Genomic DNA, 16645 nt, shown 5'->3' on the forward strand with positions numbered 1-16645 from the left:
ACTGCTAGGCAACCTAGGCACTTGCCTAGGGCCCAGCGGTACCAGAGGGCCCAGCGGGTGGTGGGGGAGCCAGCATTGAAATTTTTTTTTGAAAAAGTCACAGAAGTGACGAGATGAGCCCGGCCGGGACATTAGTCGGAAACCGGAAGTAGCGTGCGTTCCACAGTGGAACGCACGCTACTTCCTGTTTCCGGTTTTCTGTTGGAGAGCAGGATTTTTGCTTTGCAGCACACGGATCAGCCACCCTTCTTCTGGGACATCCAACATGAGGATCTGACATTTGGGTTCAGCAACACCGCAAGTACTCTGGGCGTTTCACACCCTCTCATCTTCCTATCCTGGATATAAACATTTAGAAGCAACCAATTTTTCAGTGGTTCAGGACAGTTCTATTTTTTCTATTGTTTCTTTTTTCTTTCTTTTTTCTTTCCAATTTCCATATTTTTTGTGCCAACCCATATTGTGACCTTTGTGTTTATTGTTTATTCTGATAGTGATTATTCATTTTTATCTTGGCATCTAAAATTGATTTTGCTTTTATTTGTATCATGGCATCCACATTTGTTTTCCTGTAATGGGATTTTATAATAAGTAAAGCCTAATAGGTTTGTCATATACATATTGTACTCAATTATTTCACTGTCTGTTAGCGCTGGAAGGGGCACATGGGATATTGTGAAGGGGCAAAAGGAACAATGAAGGGGCACAGTGTGATGGAGGGACAAAAGTGACAACTGCTAGGTTGTTACTAGGTACGTCGGTTGTTGCTGCTAGGTACGCCCCCAACAATGCCACACCCCAAATGATATGTCCACACCTCCTTTGACATAGCTTTCCTTCTAATCAGCTATAGGAGTATATGGCAGCGGTTCCCAAAGTGTGCGCCTTGGCTCTTCGGTGCTGTCACAGGGGTGCCGCAACCAGCCAGAGAAAAATACAACAAAAATTAACCAATCCGCGCGGCACCCGGGACCCAACATCCTCCTCTCTCCCGCATCGCGCCCGACATTCAGTGACAAGCTGTGGGAGAGAGGAGGATGCTGGGTCCCGGGCGCCGCGCGGATTGGTAAGTTTTGGTATTGTTTTTGTTTTTCTGGCTGGCAGCGGCAGAGAAGGCAGAGTGAGAGAGGGCAGAGTGAGAGGGGGCAGTGTGAGAGGAGGCAGAGTGAGAGGAGGCAAAGGAGGCAGCGTGAGAGGAGGCAGTGTGAGAGGAGGCAGCGTGAGAGGAGGCAGTGTGAGAGGAGGCAGCGTGAGAGGAGGCAGCTCGAGAGGAGGCAGCGTGAGAGAGGGCAGAGGGGGCAGCGTGAGAGGAGGCAGCGTGACTCGATGCAGAGAGGGCAGTGTGACTGGATGCAGAGGGGGCAGTGTGACTGGATGCATAGGGGGCAGTGTGACTGGATGCAGAGGGGGCTGTGTGACTGGATGCAGAGGGGGCAGCGTGAGTGGATGCAGAGGGGGCAGCGTGAGTGGATGCAGAGGGGGCAGCGTGACTGGATGCAGAGGGGGCAGAGTGACTGGATGCAGAGGGGGCAGAGTGACTGGATGCAGAGGGGGCAGCGTGAGAGGGGGCAGTGTGACTGGATGCAGAGGGGGCAGTGTGACTGGATGCAGAGTGGGCAGTGTGACTGGATGCAGAGGGGGCAGAGTGACTGGATGCAGAGGGGGCAGCGTGACTGGATGCAGAGGGGGCAGTGTGACTGGATGCAGAGGGGGCAGTGTGACTGGATGCAGAGGGGGCAGAGTGACTGGATGCAGAGGGGGCAGCGTGACTGGATGCAGAGGGGGCAGTGTGACTGGATGCAGAGGGGGCAGCGTGACTGGATGCAGAGGGGGCAGAGTGTGTGGATGAAGGAGTTCACAGTGTGAATTAGCTGTCAATTATTCTTTGACAGAAATATAATTGAAAAAAATATATATAAAAATATTATTTTCCCTTGGATTTATGTATATTATTTTTGCATACAACGAAATAAGTATTTCTGTCCTGACCTAAATACTTATTACTTTTCTTGACTAAACTACTTCTAAAACAGGACTGCTCTGTAATTATTTGGAGGGGTGCCTTGAAAAAATTATGGAGACTCTTAAGGGTGCCGCGAACTGCAAAAGTTTGGGAACCACTGGTATATGGTATGATAAAAAAAACATAGTGCTATGGATTGTTTCAGGGAGGGGGGCCCCCCAACCAATATCTTGCCTAGGGCCCCATGGGGTCTAAATCCGTCTCTGATCTATTGGAGAGGAAGGTGCATGCTTTTTGTCTCCCATATCACTCTAAAAGAAACATAGTGTTGATAATCTTTTAATTGAACCAGACTGGTAAGAGCAGGTACTATCTATTAAATTTGCAGGGTGGGACCATGCTGCCTGTTCTTTTCTTGTGTTTTTATTTAATGCTATACTTTTTAGAAAAGGACAATTAAGTGATCACTATGCATATGTTTTGGAGATAAAATGTTGTTCTACAACCAAATTAGAATTGCTGCAATGTCTATAGAATCTGTTTTTTACTTTTCATTTTAATAGCATGACATTTGCTTCAATAAGCTTACACCTGCAGACACAAATATAGTGCCACTTCTTTACACAATTCAGCTAAAGAATCTTCCATCCATCCAGAGCCAGGATGAGCTGTTACTTAGATAGTGATTCAGCATTGAATTCAGAATTTCAAGAATAGCTAAAACAAATGCAGCACAGTATTTAACACAGTTGTTAATGGCACCTTCAACAAGGTATAGTATGTAAGAAAGATATATATTTATTTTTTTAAATTGAATCGACGAGTGACTCACAAATTTTTGCAAGATATGACTGCACACTGGTATAATACAGAGGCTGCACAATATCTGCTGAGGCTGATGATGATGATGAGTGATGTATAGGACTGAAGCAGTCAATCATATTATGTTTATCATAATATGTTTTATTATGCAATACTCATCATCCATCAAGAATATTACAAATCCCTATGTCCATAATGTACAGACCAGGGTGCAGTACATAGCCATTCCCACTACATCCATTCCCAATGTCCACAACATACAAGTATATGGCCAGCATAATAGAAACATGCACATGTATGTAGTTCCATACCACCAAAACTCCATGCCATTTCTAAAATATAACACCATTGGTACAACAAATCTGTATAATGCTTGAAAGGACAGAGAGAGAATGGATCTCATTTCATAGAAACTGGTCTTGTACTAAAATATTTATGGGTGTCTAACAGGAATTTTTAAATGTCAATAAAAGTATTCCTCCCAACTTTGGAGTAGTGTGACTTGCGGCATGGGACATAGCCACACATGTTGATTAATCTCATTTGTTAATATGTTTATTTGGTTGGCAAACCCATTTTCTTGTTACAGGAAAGAAACTTTATCACAAGATGTGTTTGGTAAAATTTATATATATATATTTTTTTCTTGTAACAGGAGACATTGTTAAGCGATGGGGGGGTGTTAGAATGGACGCTACGCTCCATCTCTCATCTTGGTAGTGGTGTCCCCTGTGGTCTAGTGAAGACAACAGGGGGCAGCCGTCCGCATTGCTCTACTGAGCATGCTCGGACAGGAAGTTCAGTTCTCAGCAGCTTCTTCCAAGTGACAGTTGAACTGTAAATGTGATAACTAAAGCTGTTTCTTTTTTGTGATCGCTTACTTATATATAGATATATAAAGTGACCGGAGGCACAAAAATATATATGAGCAACCTGTTCTCTAACATTGCCCACTGTGAGGACACAGGGGTTAGAACCAAAGCTCACTAGATACCCTGTCCTCTATGTTCACAGGTCACACAGGTAAGGAGACAGGAAAGAAATAATAATCCCTTTTATTAAACAAAGTGTACACGCTTAGTAAAATATAACAGTGCTCCCCAAGGATAAACTTGTTCCTCCACCAAATATATCAAGTGTCAGAAAATCACCAGTGCAAGTAAAAACTCCCCAACCAAGTCCCCAGCAGGTTACCTCCAAGCACAGAGTCCTAGCAGGCCCAAACTCCTGGTAATAACATCCACAGCTGACAATCCAAGTGGGCCACGGTTTCTGATCCTTAAGGTGGGTCTGTGTATCTTGCCGCTCGGCCAACTCTCCACCAGCTTGGTGGGACCCTGGGTATAGTCTCCCTACCGATGTAGGCTCACCAATTCCCCAGAATCTGCGAGTGTCTCCCGATGGAGTGGTAACAGAATCAGTCCTAGAGGTACACTGTCCGATCTCTGTCAAGAAGCTCCTGCCTTAAGCATTCCTTTAAGGCCCTGCGAGAATATGGTTACTCTCCAACAGTCCAAGTCCTCCCTGTCTCAAGATTCTCCAACAACTCCCCTTTTGTCCCTTCCACAACCCCCCACTCATAGTCCTCTTGTGATTGGTGGTGTGAAGAGTTTGGGTGGTAACAGGGGTGGAAATAGTGCATGACATCAGTGGTCTCCCCCCCTGCGGTGATGGTGCCATTCGGACTGTGTTGCAGACTTGCTAAAACAATAGTTAGCAAACAGGGAGAGACCCCCTCTTGATTTTAGATAAGGTCCTGACCCTCCTCTTTTTAACCCATTCCACTACTTTTTGATGTCACAGGGTCCACAGCTGATTCACACTTCCTGTGAGCTGCCTCTCCCCTCCCTCTCTGGACACCACAGCAATAACAGATCTGGCCACCGGGCGGCATTTAATAACAGAGTGGGCCATGGTTGTTCAGTTGGCCCACTGAGGACAGACCGGGTTGGCAGGATATTCTCAATATAAGGCCCGGGTCTGTCACACACACAATATCAGCTTTCTACCATCTGCATATATGAATGTACTATAATAGTTCAAATACATTAACTGCATAAGCTTGTCATACTGTCTGCCTTTTACAGTCAATATCAACTGTGTACAACTGTATATATGTATATATCATCTATTACAATTAGTTCTAAAATTAAACCAAAAATTGGTTAAGTCTAAAAGCTTCTTGTGGTTTAACATCTACCACCAATGTCGCTGACACCTATTACATATAACAGCACAAGTGACATAATAATAGGTTTCCTGCCAATAATATGCTAAGGAGAAAATCCCTATCCTGTAATGAAGAACCCTAACAGGTGAAGCAGTATGTCTGTAGTTAGAAATTCTATCCAAACACTGGCGAATTTCTTTCTCTGAAAACCTAGTGGGCAGGCTGGAAAGGGGGGCATTTGCCCCCTTTGCCAATCCTATAGTGGGCTAGCTTGGGCTGGGTCACTGGGCCACCTGCATTATTTTCCCTTTAAAATATTCCTAATAGGCTGCTGAGTAGAATTTTGCCCCTCTTGGTTAAAATATGCCAGCGCTCCTCTGATAGTGGGTACAGAATTAACTTAAAGGTCTATCATGGAATTGTCATTTATTAGTATTCTACAGGTTTGGTGATAACTTTTGAATATTGAATAACACGGATATATTAGTACCCATGTTTTAAATCTGTTTGAATAGTTTTACAATACACTTATTTCTCTAAAATGGTAATACAACCCCTTTAGGGTTAACCAGCAAAACAGCTTTAATGGAGGGTCCTGCTAAAATGTGTAAGTTATTTAACAGCAGAAGCCAAGGAGTGGGTTTTTAGAATGATTTTCATTTGTTTTTACGATTTGGCAACAGACGCTTTTTGATCTTTACAAAACACACAGTCGTTAGGCTGGGTCTTACATCTCTACTTTGTCTAATTATCCTTGACATCTTGCAAATGTTTGTAAAGTTCTTTAGGGTACGAAATACACACAGCTTTGTCTCTCTGACAACATAGAAGAAAAGAGAAATATTCTTTATTTGCATGGTGGGAGACAGCTGTTTACTTCTCTGAGAAAAACGTTATTTTTCCTCATAACTGGGTATTTGGGAGCACGGTAGCTATTATCTTTCCTGTATTTTATTAATTGTATATACTGGATAGAAATCATCTGTATTACATATAGTGCTCCTATCGCTCCCATTTATTGTTGTTTGCATCTACTCAATCAAACACTGAGATAGGCAAAGGGACAGATTCTCTCTCCCTAATTAACTCTTAACAAAGACCTCATGCTTATCCCAGCAACTTTATTATTTAACACTACTGTAACACGTTACTCACCTGAACTACCTCCCCATGACTTTGGGATTTGCACATTCCTGATCCCCGATTGAGCAGGACTCTACAGGGCTTTAAGATACACCAAAAAGACAGATTTTGACACTTCCTCTCAGAAGATGTTCCATTGAAAGTAATGGCTGTAGTCAGTCCAGTCATCACTTTCAATGGAATATCTTCGGCTAGTCTCCTTGCTTTTCTTAAAGATTTATATATTTAAAAACTAATTATGCCAAATATTGACACTTGAAGTTATGATATTTCCTTGGCTTCATGACGGACGGACAAATGAGCAGAACATTGGAGAAAAAAGCAAGCATGATTGAAGGACGAGATACAAATTGTATTATTATTACTATTTTTATCCTTTATATAAAGGGTGCCACATGAGGTTTGCAGAGCTGTACAGAGGGATGCAAACCATACATGTTTACATCACTGTTAAAATATAAAATCGTGCTAATTGAGCAAGTTTCTGCAGAGATTAAAAAACTTGATTCTACAATACTGGTTTGGGTGTCTTGTCCTTTCCAATTAACACCCTTTGTGTTATTCATGTTGCAGTCTTGTATGATATATTATTTTGTATCTCTGTCCACTTTATGTTTTCTTTTGACTCCTGGGGGGTAAATGTATCAAGCTACGATTTTGAATTACCAGCGATTTTCTTGGGTGAGTTTAAAAATCACCCGAGATGACTTTCTTTGAAAATAGCCATTTTCAAAATCGCTGCAAATCGTGGTCCCAATTTTTCCCCACTCTAGCTATACAAATCGGCAAATGTACGAAGCTGCAATTTTGCAGACTCTCCCAAGTTTTAATTCAAAATCACCAGATACAACACACTGCTTTCTATAAGTGAGATTGGCAAACACATCACTATTACACTGCAGGGCAATGTTAATATAAAAGGAGACATAATGGAAGTCTAAATAAACCATCTTTTTTGTTGTAGAGGAGCAAACATGATTATGATCTGTGATCTCATTTGAAAAATGAGATCACAGAGTCAATTTCTTACGGGGGACCTATTTATTTTAAGAATAAATTAGCGGCTCAAAAGTAATTATGGATTAAATGCAAGTGTTTTTTGTTTTGTTTTTTATAACTGTGGCTTACTATTTCATCAGCATTGGGCCAATATGTATATATTAATGATATGTCAACACTTCAAATTTCATGATGGTGAAATCATTAAAAGTACAGACTTGTAGCACTACAAGTGTTCATGTGCATGCTGACACTTGTAGTGCTTCAAGTCTGTAGTTTTAATTGTTTCCCCATTATGAAATTTAAAGAAGTGACATATCGTAAAAATATAGATATTGATCCACTGCTGATGAAATAGTAAGCCACAGTTATAAAACAAAAAACAAAAAAACACTTACATTTATTCTATACTTACATTTGAGCCACTAATTTATTCTTAAAATAAATTGTACCCATAAGAAAGTTCATAATAATTTATGCCCCTCTACAATAAAAAAGATGGTTTATATAAACGTCTATTGTGTCTCCTGTTATATTAACATTGCCCTGCAGTGTAACAGTGATATGTTTGACAATCTTGCCTATAAAAAGCAGTGTGTTCTATCTTCGATTTTGAATGCAAATTGGTTCAAGTTTCTTTTTAATCTTCCGTGAGTTTGACTACAATGTGGATAAGATAGGGGTTTTAAAATCGGCACAAATCGCGAGAGATTGGACTTTGTAAAGTCAAAATCGCTGGTCAATACATATGGTAATTTTGAACTTCATATCGCCAGTTATCTCCCACAATTTGCGGCGATTTTAAATCGCCAATAAAATTGCAGCTTGATACATTTACCAGAGAAACCAACAATAAAAGCGCAGAAAGATCCTGTCTAAGTTAAAATATCACCGTAGGATAAATTAATACTAATTAAAATTTATTCAAATCTCAACTAACAACATGTATACATGAACAGGTTAAAGGTAAACAGACTCCATATAACCCTTGATCTGGATCAATTTTTTTTTTTAAAAAAATAACCTACAGTGCACTTATAGGGAAAAAATATTCTCGTATTTTTTATATAAATCAAGAGTTCGTTTCACTTGAGATCACAGAGTCAATCCACAATACAAGACACAATTGTGTTTATTGCAATATGGAGTCCGTTTACTTTTAACCTATTTATGTATACATGTTGTTTGTTGTGATTTGAATACATTTTAATTAGTATTCATTTACTCTATGGTGATATTTTAACTTAGACAGGATCTTTATTGTTCTTTTTTTGTTGGTTTCTCTTGTAATTTTCCTATCTTTTGAAGTTGATACACAACATCCTAAATTAAACAGCAAACTTGATCCTTTTCTAATTATACTTATTGGCTATTTAAATCTGTATTTTATTAATTCATTATTTACATATAACATAGATTGTGAAGTCAGCGCCGGTTTCTCTTTGCCAATTGTGGGTTTAGAAATAAAGACATTTTGATACATTTACCCCTGGTATTGACTCCTGCTTTGCTGACTACTTGTTTTTCCATTGATTCTTTTCTATGACTGTTCTGGATCCTGACATCAACCTGTTTGACAATTCTCTTGCTTTGACTCTTATCTTTTACTAAATGCTGTATGACTTAATTACACACAGTGAAGACAGACATTTTGCATGCTGAACCAATGTTCATAAGAAAGCAGCCTATAAATTTAATAGAAACTAGTGTTTTATGTACTGTATAGACACTCTAGAGGTGAAATGTATTCTTTAAAATTATGTTACTGCTTATAATGATTATGTTCCCATATGTCTTCCTCATTCACTACAGAGGTGCAACGCTACTTACACTTTAGCAAACTATCCAAAAATAATGGAAAATAACAGTCTCTAATTAAAAAAGGCAGAACAGACAACCTAACAGGTTTTTTTTCAGATCATAGTTTAGGTTATTTGTGTGAATCTTTTACTAAAAGGAATTATCTTTCCATAAACCTCATTCTCTCTGACAAACCCTGCATGCTTTCTATAGACCTTCTATCTAAACCAGAAATGTGCCTGCCCGTTCTCTCAATAACCAAGGAAACTGAGCAATGATTTTAATCTAATTCTTTCAGACAAGCCCTGGAGCTCAGCAGAACCTGTAACAAAGCTCATTAAATACTGATTCTTACTATACTGCTTTCTAACGGCAAAACTGTTGTCAGCCTTAACTTTCTTTGAGTTTTACATAAATAGCTTCTTTTTATTGGTTTAGTGCAACGTCACTATAAACCAGAAAAGGATTGTCTGCAGTGCAAGGAGCCAAGAGCATCAGGGTTAACTTCGAGGTGGATTACGGAACATCATGGTTCAATGACGTTTAGCCTGCAGGAATTAAGAATTATTTTAAAGCTGAAAAACAACAGTGATATGCTGGGAGGGATATAAATTGCACATGTAATAAATATATAATGATTTAGTTTAATTAATAATTAATTAATTAGTTAATATAGCCATTGTTTGTTTAAGTGACTGAACAGGTAATGTGGGATATGCTGGGAACTGTATCAAACATTGTATGGTGATTGTGGCAATCGACTTAAAATGCAAGAGACAGGATCGATGTCCAGTTTTGGTACCACGTGCATTGGTGACTGAATGGAACAAGGTGCTGCCTTTCTCTGTGGTTGTGTATCCAGATCATTTCTGGTTGCTATGGGACATGTTAATGTAGCCAGAAGATATCGGTCACTTTGCAGCATGTCAGATTATAACCCAATTGATTATTCCCATATTGTTATTACAGTTTTCATTAAATTAAACTTTTATCTTTCCTTTCCAGGTTGTTTGTCTTAGCACAGAGGTAGGCAATCTGTTGTTCTCCAATCGCTATAGAACTACAAGTCCCAGTAATCACTACCACCCAGCTGAGATTCACAGGTGCTTACGTCTTTTATTTTAGAGAATATTAGTTGAAACATGAGGAAACAAATGTTATTTTTACACCTCAAATGACTTTACTATATAGTGTGTATTTTGGCCAACTACATTACTGTCACTGTCAAAGTGTTCCACTAACACATTTGAGACTCTGTACAGTCAGATTTCTAAGGAGATGGGCAGGACAAATGTGCACCATAGCAGTATCGAGACTGATACATTTTTAAATGTGTCTTTTGATATATTTAGGTCATGCTGTAGAGTGTAGAAGGAAAGCTTTCATACTCTGCCCTTCCTGTCAAAACTTTTGCTGTCTGCCTTTTTCCCAACTAAAAAAAGAAAATACCATTTAATTTTAAGGTAAAAGATATTTACTTTCCTCACAAAAAATTATGTATTGTTAACTACTGAAAATTGGCAGTGTTTATATTTCAATGCATTGAATGGTAAAAGTAGTCTATCAGATTTTTTAAATATTTAGTTATAGGTGATTGTTGCTCTGACCACCATTCTGGTGAATACAATTTTAATTGAGGTAGTTTCATGTATATTGTGATTGCAATGTTACAGGTAGTTTAATTTCTTCTGACAATAATTGTCCCTAATGGATATCGTAGCTCTTCTTTCAAGTCACCAAAGGGTTAAAGCAGAAGAAACCAAATATTTCAACCTTAACCGATTTTACATTGATTATTGAAGTCCGCATAAACCTTTAGTGACTAATGTGACTAATGTGAATAAAATATTCTCAGATATAACTATGTAGAGTTAAACTGGGATCACAGGCTGACAATAGGTGACAATCATAGGTGTGTGCAGCACATTTCATTAGTGTGTGCACCCAGGGAAATCTAGACAGGGATACTCTGCACCATGTAGGGGGTGTGTCTAGGACTGAGTAAGAGTGGTGAAAATACCGGACATTGCCAAAATGTTCACAGTAATCATCAAATAAGCACAGCTCTTTACTTGCTGTTGTGTCTGGTGGAGGAGGGTTCAACGGTTCAAAGGGAATTGTTGAAATTGGGATAAAAAAAGTCATAAATTGCCAACATGTCTCCCATGCCCCTTAGACCTCTTCACATGCTGCTTACACGTCCATCACACTTCCCAACATGTCCATCAAACCTCAGCACATGCCCATCAGACCTCCCTACATGCCATCAGATCTCCACACATGCTGTCAGATCTCCTCACGTGCCCCTTAGCCTCCCTACATTAGACTGCTCCACATGCCTCTTACAGACATTAAACACCTCTCCACTTACCTTTACCGCTGGAGCCTGTGCAAAGGAAGGAGGGAGAGCATGTTATATTGTCTCTTCCTCCTCCTTCCTTGACGTGACATGGATGTTTGCTGCTCAGGTCAGTTTTCAGTCAAACTTGGGCAGCTGTCTTAGGTCGGTGCTGATCTGTCAATCTGCTCCCATCTCTGAGCATACCTAGCAACTGTCCTACATGCCATCAGATCTCCCTACATGCCTATCAGCCAGTGTCGGACTGGGGCATGAAGGGCCCACCGGGGGACTGCAACGCTAGGGGCCCACCAGAGGGGGTGTGGCCAGCCATCATAGAGGCGAGACCAGAAACTAAAGGGAGAGTGGTCAGCCCACGAAGGACAGCTAGCACCATAGTGTAGTATATAAAGAATGTAGTGTGCTCATCCTTCTCTTTTAAAATGACAGGCTGACTGCGCACTTAGTTACTAACCTGCTCATGCTCCTCTGGGCGGTTGGATATCCGGAACTCCTACTCTCAACTGCCCTGCTCAAAGTGAAAAACACACTACCACGCAGGTTCAGAGAGCCCAGACGCGGCTCTCTGCACCTGTGTGGTAGTATGTTTAGCGGGGGTGTTTGGAAAAAACGGGGGGGGGGGAGGAGTTGCGCTCTACCCCTACTGTTGCAAGAGCAGCATTAACACAGGTTATCCCTCTCTACGAACTAATAATATACTGAAAGTTAAGCGCTCATTGACTTATGTATTATTCCAAGTGTAATGCTAATAATAAAATTTGTATTCTTTTATCGTGAATACAATTCGTATTTTTCTATATCTTGTATTAGGCTGTGAGCAAGAGGCTCGGTTCAATTAGTGGGATAACATTTAATGTTAGTTTTATCACAATTTATTGAATCCTGGTTAAAATACATAAAAATACATTAATATAGACAAATAAAATACTCCAATTAAACAACAGTATTTATATTATGAGGCATTGATTTCTATATACATACATATGGTATGGCATCAATTGAACATACATAAAAAAATCAGACAAACCTAGGAATATATACCTGGACTAGTCTAGCTACTGGGAGGCAAATGGCAGTGGGTATAAATGCTGCATTGATCCACATATAACACAGTCACTGATATCTCAATAAAATAATGTTCATAGCATACAAGTCCAGTAGATGGGAATTGGTATTTCTTTAAGTCTCTGCTAGTGCAATATAAATATTCAGATCACTGTCCACATATATCACATGGTTATTGCTGCGATGCTTCCAAATTTAACTTTGTTTACTTGCAGTTTCGATGTATATAGAGATGGTGGCCGGGTACCCAGTGTGCTGAAATAAGAGGATGTTTCTCATGGTCCGTTCTTGTTACTGTTGGAGAGGAAGGTGCCTGCGTTCCACTGTGGAACGCATCTGTCCCTTCCTGTTCTCGCGTATGTCCAAAAGATGAATTGTATGCAAGTCGGGAGTCAGCTGTTTTCTTAGCTCCTCCCTAACAACGGAGGGGGCGTGGCTATAATGTGGCGGGGCCTACCGGTGGATAGTCCTGCTGCCCTGCAGGCCAGTCCGAGCCTGCTATCAGCTGCCCCTTTCATACACCTTACAGACCTCTCCAATGGCCCTTACAGACGTCTTCATATGCCCCTTACAGATCTTTCACACCTCCACACTTATCTTATTATTGGAGCCCCTGCAGAGGAAGGACGGAGAGCACATTATGCTCTCTACTTCTGCCCTCCCTTAATGTGACGAGGAAATCTGCTGTTCGGGGTCAGTCTATTGTCAAATTGGAAGCAGCCGTCTTGGGTCCCTGCCATGCTCCTGTCTCTGAGTGGGACAGTCCCGAATTTAGGGCTCTGTCCCTCTGTCCCACCAGCGGACATGTTTGTCCCATAGGTGGATTGTTGGGAGATACTGTCTGTTCACTGTGCTACATAGCAGATTGTGTTGCTGTATTGTGAGGGGATGGAAGGTTTCTAAGGGCAACCTAGTGCTTTACAGTGCTAAGCAGCCCTCTATAGGGAGTGGCAATATACCCATTGTGATGTGGAAACACCCCCATTGTGATGTGCCTTTGCCCCTTGTCCTGATGCCAGATACTAAAATGTTGAGAGGTATATGTAAGCAAAATTGCAAAGAGCAGCATGCAGCTTGGCCACCATTGTATTAGGGTGTCCCTGGTGTGCTTTGCATAAGTCTTTTTTGGGATGTCACTTTGTTTTCAGTCTTCTCCCTTATGTCACTTTAAGCTCTCTGTTGCCTCTTCTAATTGTTTTTTGCACTTAACTCTATCCATGCAGTCTTTCTTAGTCACAACTATTCCTCGATTTGATGGACTTTAGTTCTGTGTAGTACTTATGGCTGCATGTAGGTAGCTGTTTATGTTAGCCTGCTTCTGACAGTGTCCTTCTTTAGGTGTTTAAAATCCCCATTTATGCATTACACAGATTAAGCTTGCAAAATATCATATCATGTAGCTACATTCAGGCTTGATTTTGGAGATTAACATGGTTTCTAGACACAAAACAACTTATTTGCCTTTGATTATTTCTTATCTGGTCACTGTGACCTAACACATGTAAACTGTCCGTTATATGTGGAATCAATATGGCACTGATCTTGTTAAATTTTATTATACTGACACATACACACATATAAATTTAATGACATAACCTAGTGCTATTGTATCTGGATAAGGCATATGGATACATATTGGAGCTTTGATATAAAAATAGCATTATATTTTAACCTAAGGCTATAGAAATATTCCTGATTACAAATCCCTAGAATACATTTTGTCCTGGTTTTCTTATACACTGTAGCTTGGAGCTACTCGAATAATGAATATTCCAATGTGATATGTGGCCTCATTTGTGTACATCACCTCAGTTTATTTTCTATACTTGTCACACTGTGAATGTGTTACATTGCTCTGTAACAAACTGGCGTCAGCTGTGTTTGTAATTTCCTGTGTTTTTAATTACTTCTGATGATCTTGTTCATTATGCTGGAACTTTGATTGCTTTACTAACCCTCTGACAATTGCTTGGAGCATAAAATGCGTTACTTCAATACTACTTTACCAGTAACTTGCCTTAATTTGCCATTTAAAGGACATTCTCAAAGTTGTTAGCATGTTTAGCTTATATTTATGTTATTGCCACCATGGAGACTACACATCATGTTATGTATATTTGGCTGCAACTGTGGACTGTGATCACACTTATGTAGCTGACAACAACATGATATTAGAAGGGCAAACATTAATTAACAAGGATTATCACATTATCATTTACTTTTGTAGTCATTGTTTTTCTTCCCCTGACAAGTAAGGCCATAAGCCGAACGATGATAAACGCATCTCGTTTGTGACTTACCTACTAGGGGTTAAGTCTACTGCATACGCCAGCCAATAGGATCCTGGGGGAGTGGTGTAGCTATCCATATATGCTGCCACCCTCTCTTCGTTTCACAAATTCCAAAAGTAGGACTGCTCCACTGTTTCAGGCTCTCCTCGTATTTGGGCATACTATTTTTGGTTTATTGTTCTTGTGCTTTCTCCATAGTTTTTCTGTCTTTCACCATGTTCATTACCTTTAGCCCTCTGTTTTTCCTTGGTTGTTTTTCCCACTTTTTCCCGCCTTCCCCCTTTCTCATAAGGTGCAATTTTGCATCTCTGTTTCTGTCCTCTTATCCCCACCCCACTCTCCTTAGCCCTCAGACGTTCCACTCAATCAATTTTAGCATGCGTAGTAACTGTGTAATGCCTTTCACCCCATAGGATCAATTTCCTCATATTTTATTCTTATTACATATTTTGAGTCCGACCTTCCTTTTCCCAGAATTTCATGCTTGTGTGTTGCCTGTCCCTTCCATATTTTTCACTAGCGATGGCAGCAGCCGTGCTACTTCTTCAGGCCTCTCCCTGCCGGATGCAAGGGACCTGTCATCCATTGCGCAGCACACATGCATGCATGCATGCTCCAGAGCAAATGGGTTAACATCAGGAAAGTTAAATCTTTCCAGCAACATCGACAATGAAATACATTGGTGTATGTTTAAGATATCCTTCACCATCACGATACCCCTAATCATCATCATCATCATCAACATGTATTAATATAGCGCCAGCAGAATCCGTAGCGCTTTACAATTGGGAACAAACAATAATAAAACATTACTGGGTAATACATACATACAGAGAGGAAAGAGGGTCCTGTTCATAAGTTTACAATCTTTGAGACAATGGTTTGATACACAAGGGTACGTGCTACATCATATTGAATATTTGTCCAGCTAGAATGCAAAGGTTGCAAAGTAAATAGTGGGCTGTATTCTCAGTCACAAAACTCTGGTGGTCAGAAGGTTTTTGTCTTGTGTTAGCTGTGTAGAGGGTGGTAATAAGGTAACCTTGGGAGATTAAAGGGTGGTAGAGGAATATTATAAACTTGTCTGAAGAGGTGGGTTTTCAGAGAACGCTTGAAGGTTTGAAGACTAGAGGAAAGTCTTGTAGTGCGAAGGAGTGAATTCGTAAAGTGGGTGCAGCCCTAAAAAAGCCCTATAACTGAGAATGGGAAGAAATGATGAGAGTGGAAGAGAGACGCAGATCTTGTACAGAACAGAGGTGTCGAGTTGGGAGATATTTTGAGACAAGTGTGAAGATGTATGTCGGTACAATTTTGTTGATGGCCTTGTATGTTAGTAGAAGAATTTTATATTGGATTCGTTGAAAAACAGGCAACCAATGTAGAGACTGACAGAGTGACTCAGCAGAAGTAAAACTATTTGCAAGAAAAATCACGAGTTTGATTTTGGGAAGACTAGTAAGGAGGGAATTACAATAGTCGATGTAGGAGATGATGATTGCATGAGGCAAAGTTTTTGCAGTGTCTTGTATGAAATATTTACGTATTCTGGAAATGTTTTTTAAATGTATGCAACATGATGTAAATATAGAATTGATGTGTGGAACAAAGAATAGTTGCGAGTCAAGGATTACACCTAGGCAGTGAGCTTGTGCGGTGGGATTTATGGTCATGCTGTCAACAGAAATAGAACTGTCAGGCAGGAAGCTTCTATTATTGAGTGGGAATATTATTAATTCTGTTTTTGAAAGATTAAGTTTGAGTTAGCGAGTGGACACCCAAGATGAAATGGCAGAAAGACAGTCAGTAACGCGAGACAACACAGATGGTGAGAGATCAGAAGAGGATGGATAAATTTGTGTATCATCCACATAGACACGATACTGAAATCCAAAGAAGCTTATTAGGTTTCCAAGAGAAGTGGTGTAGATAGAGAATGGCAGAGGACCTAGGACTGAGCCTTGTGGTACTTCAACTGATAAAGGAAGCGGAAAGGAGGTTGTTCCAGAGAAATTAACACTGAAAGAGTGACTAGA

The sequence above is a fragment of the Mixophyes fleayi genome, chromosome 6, assembly GCF_038048845.1.
Source record: "Mixophyes fleayi isolate aMixFle1 chromosome 6, aMixFle1.hap1, whole genome shotgun sequence".
In the NCBI taxonomy this organism is placed as follows: Eukaryota; Metazoa; Chordata; class Amphibia; order Anura; family Limnodynastidae; genus Mixophyes; species Mixophyes fleayi.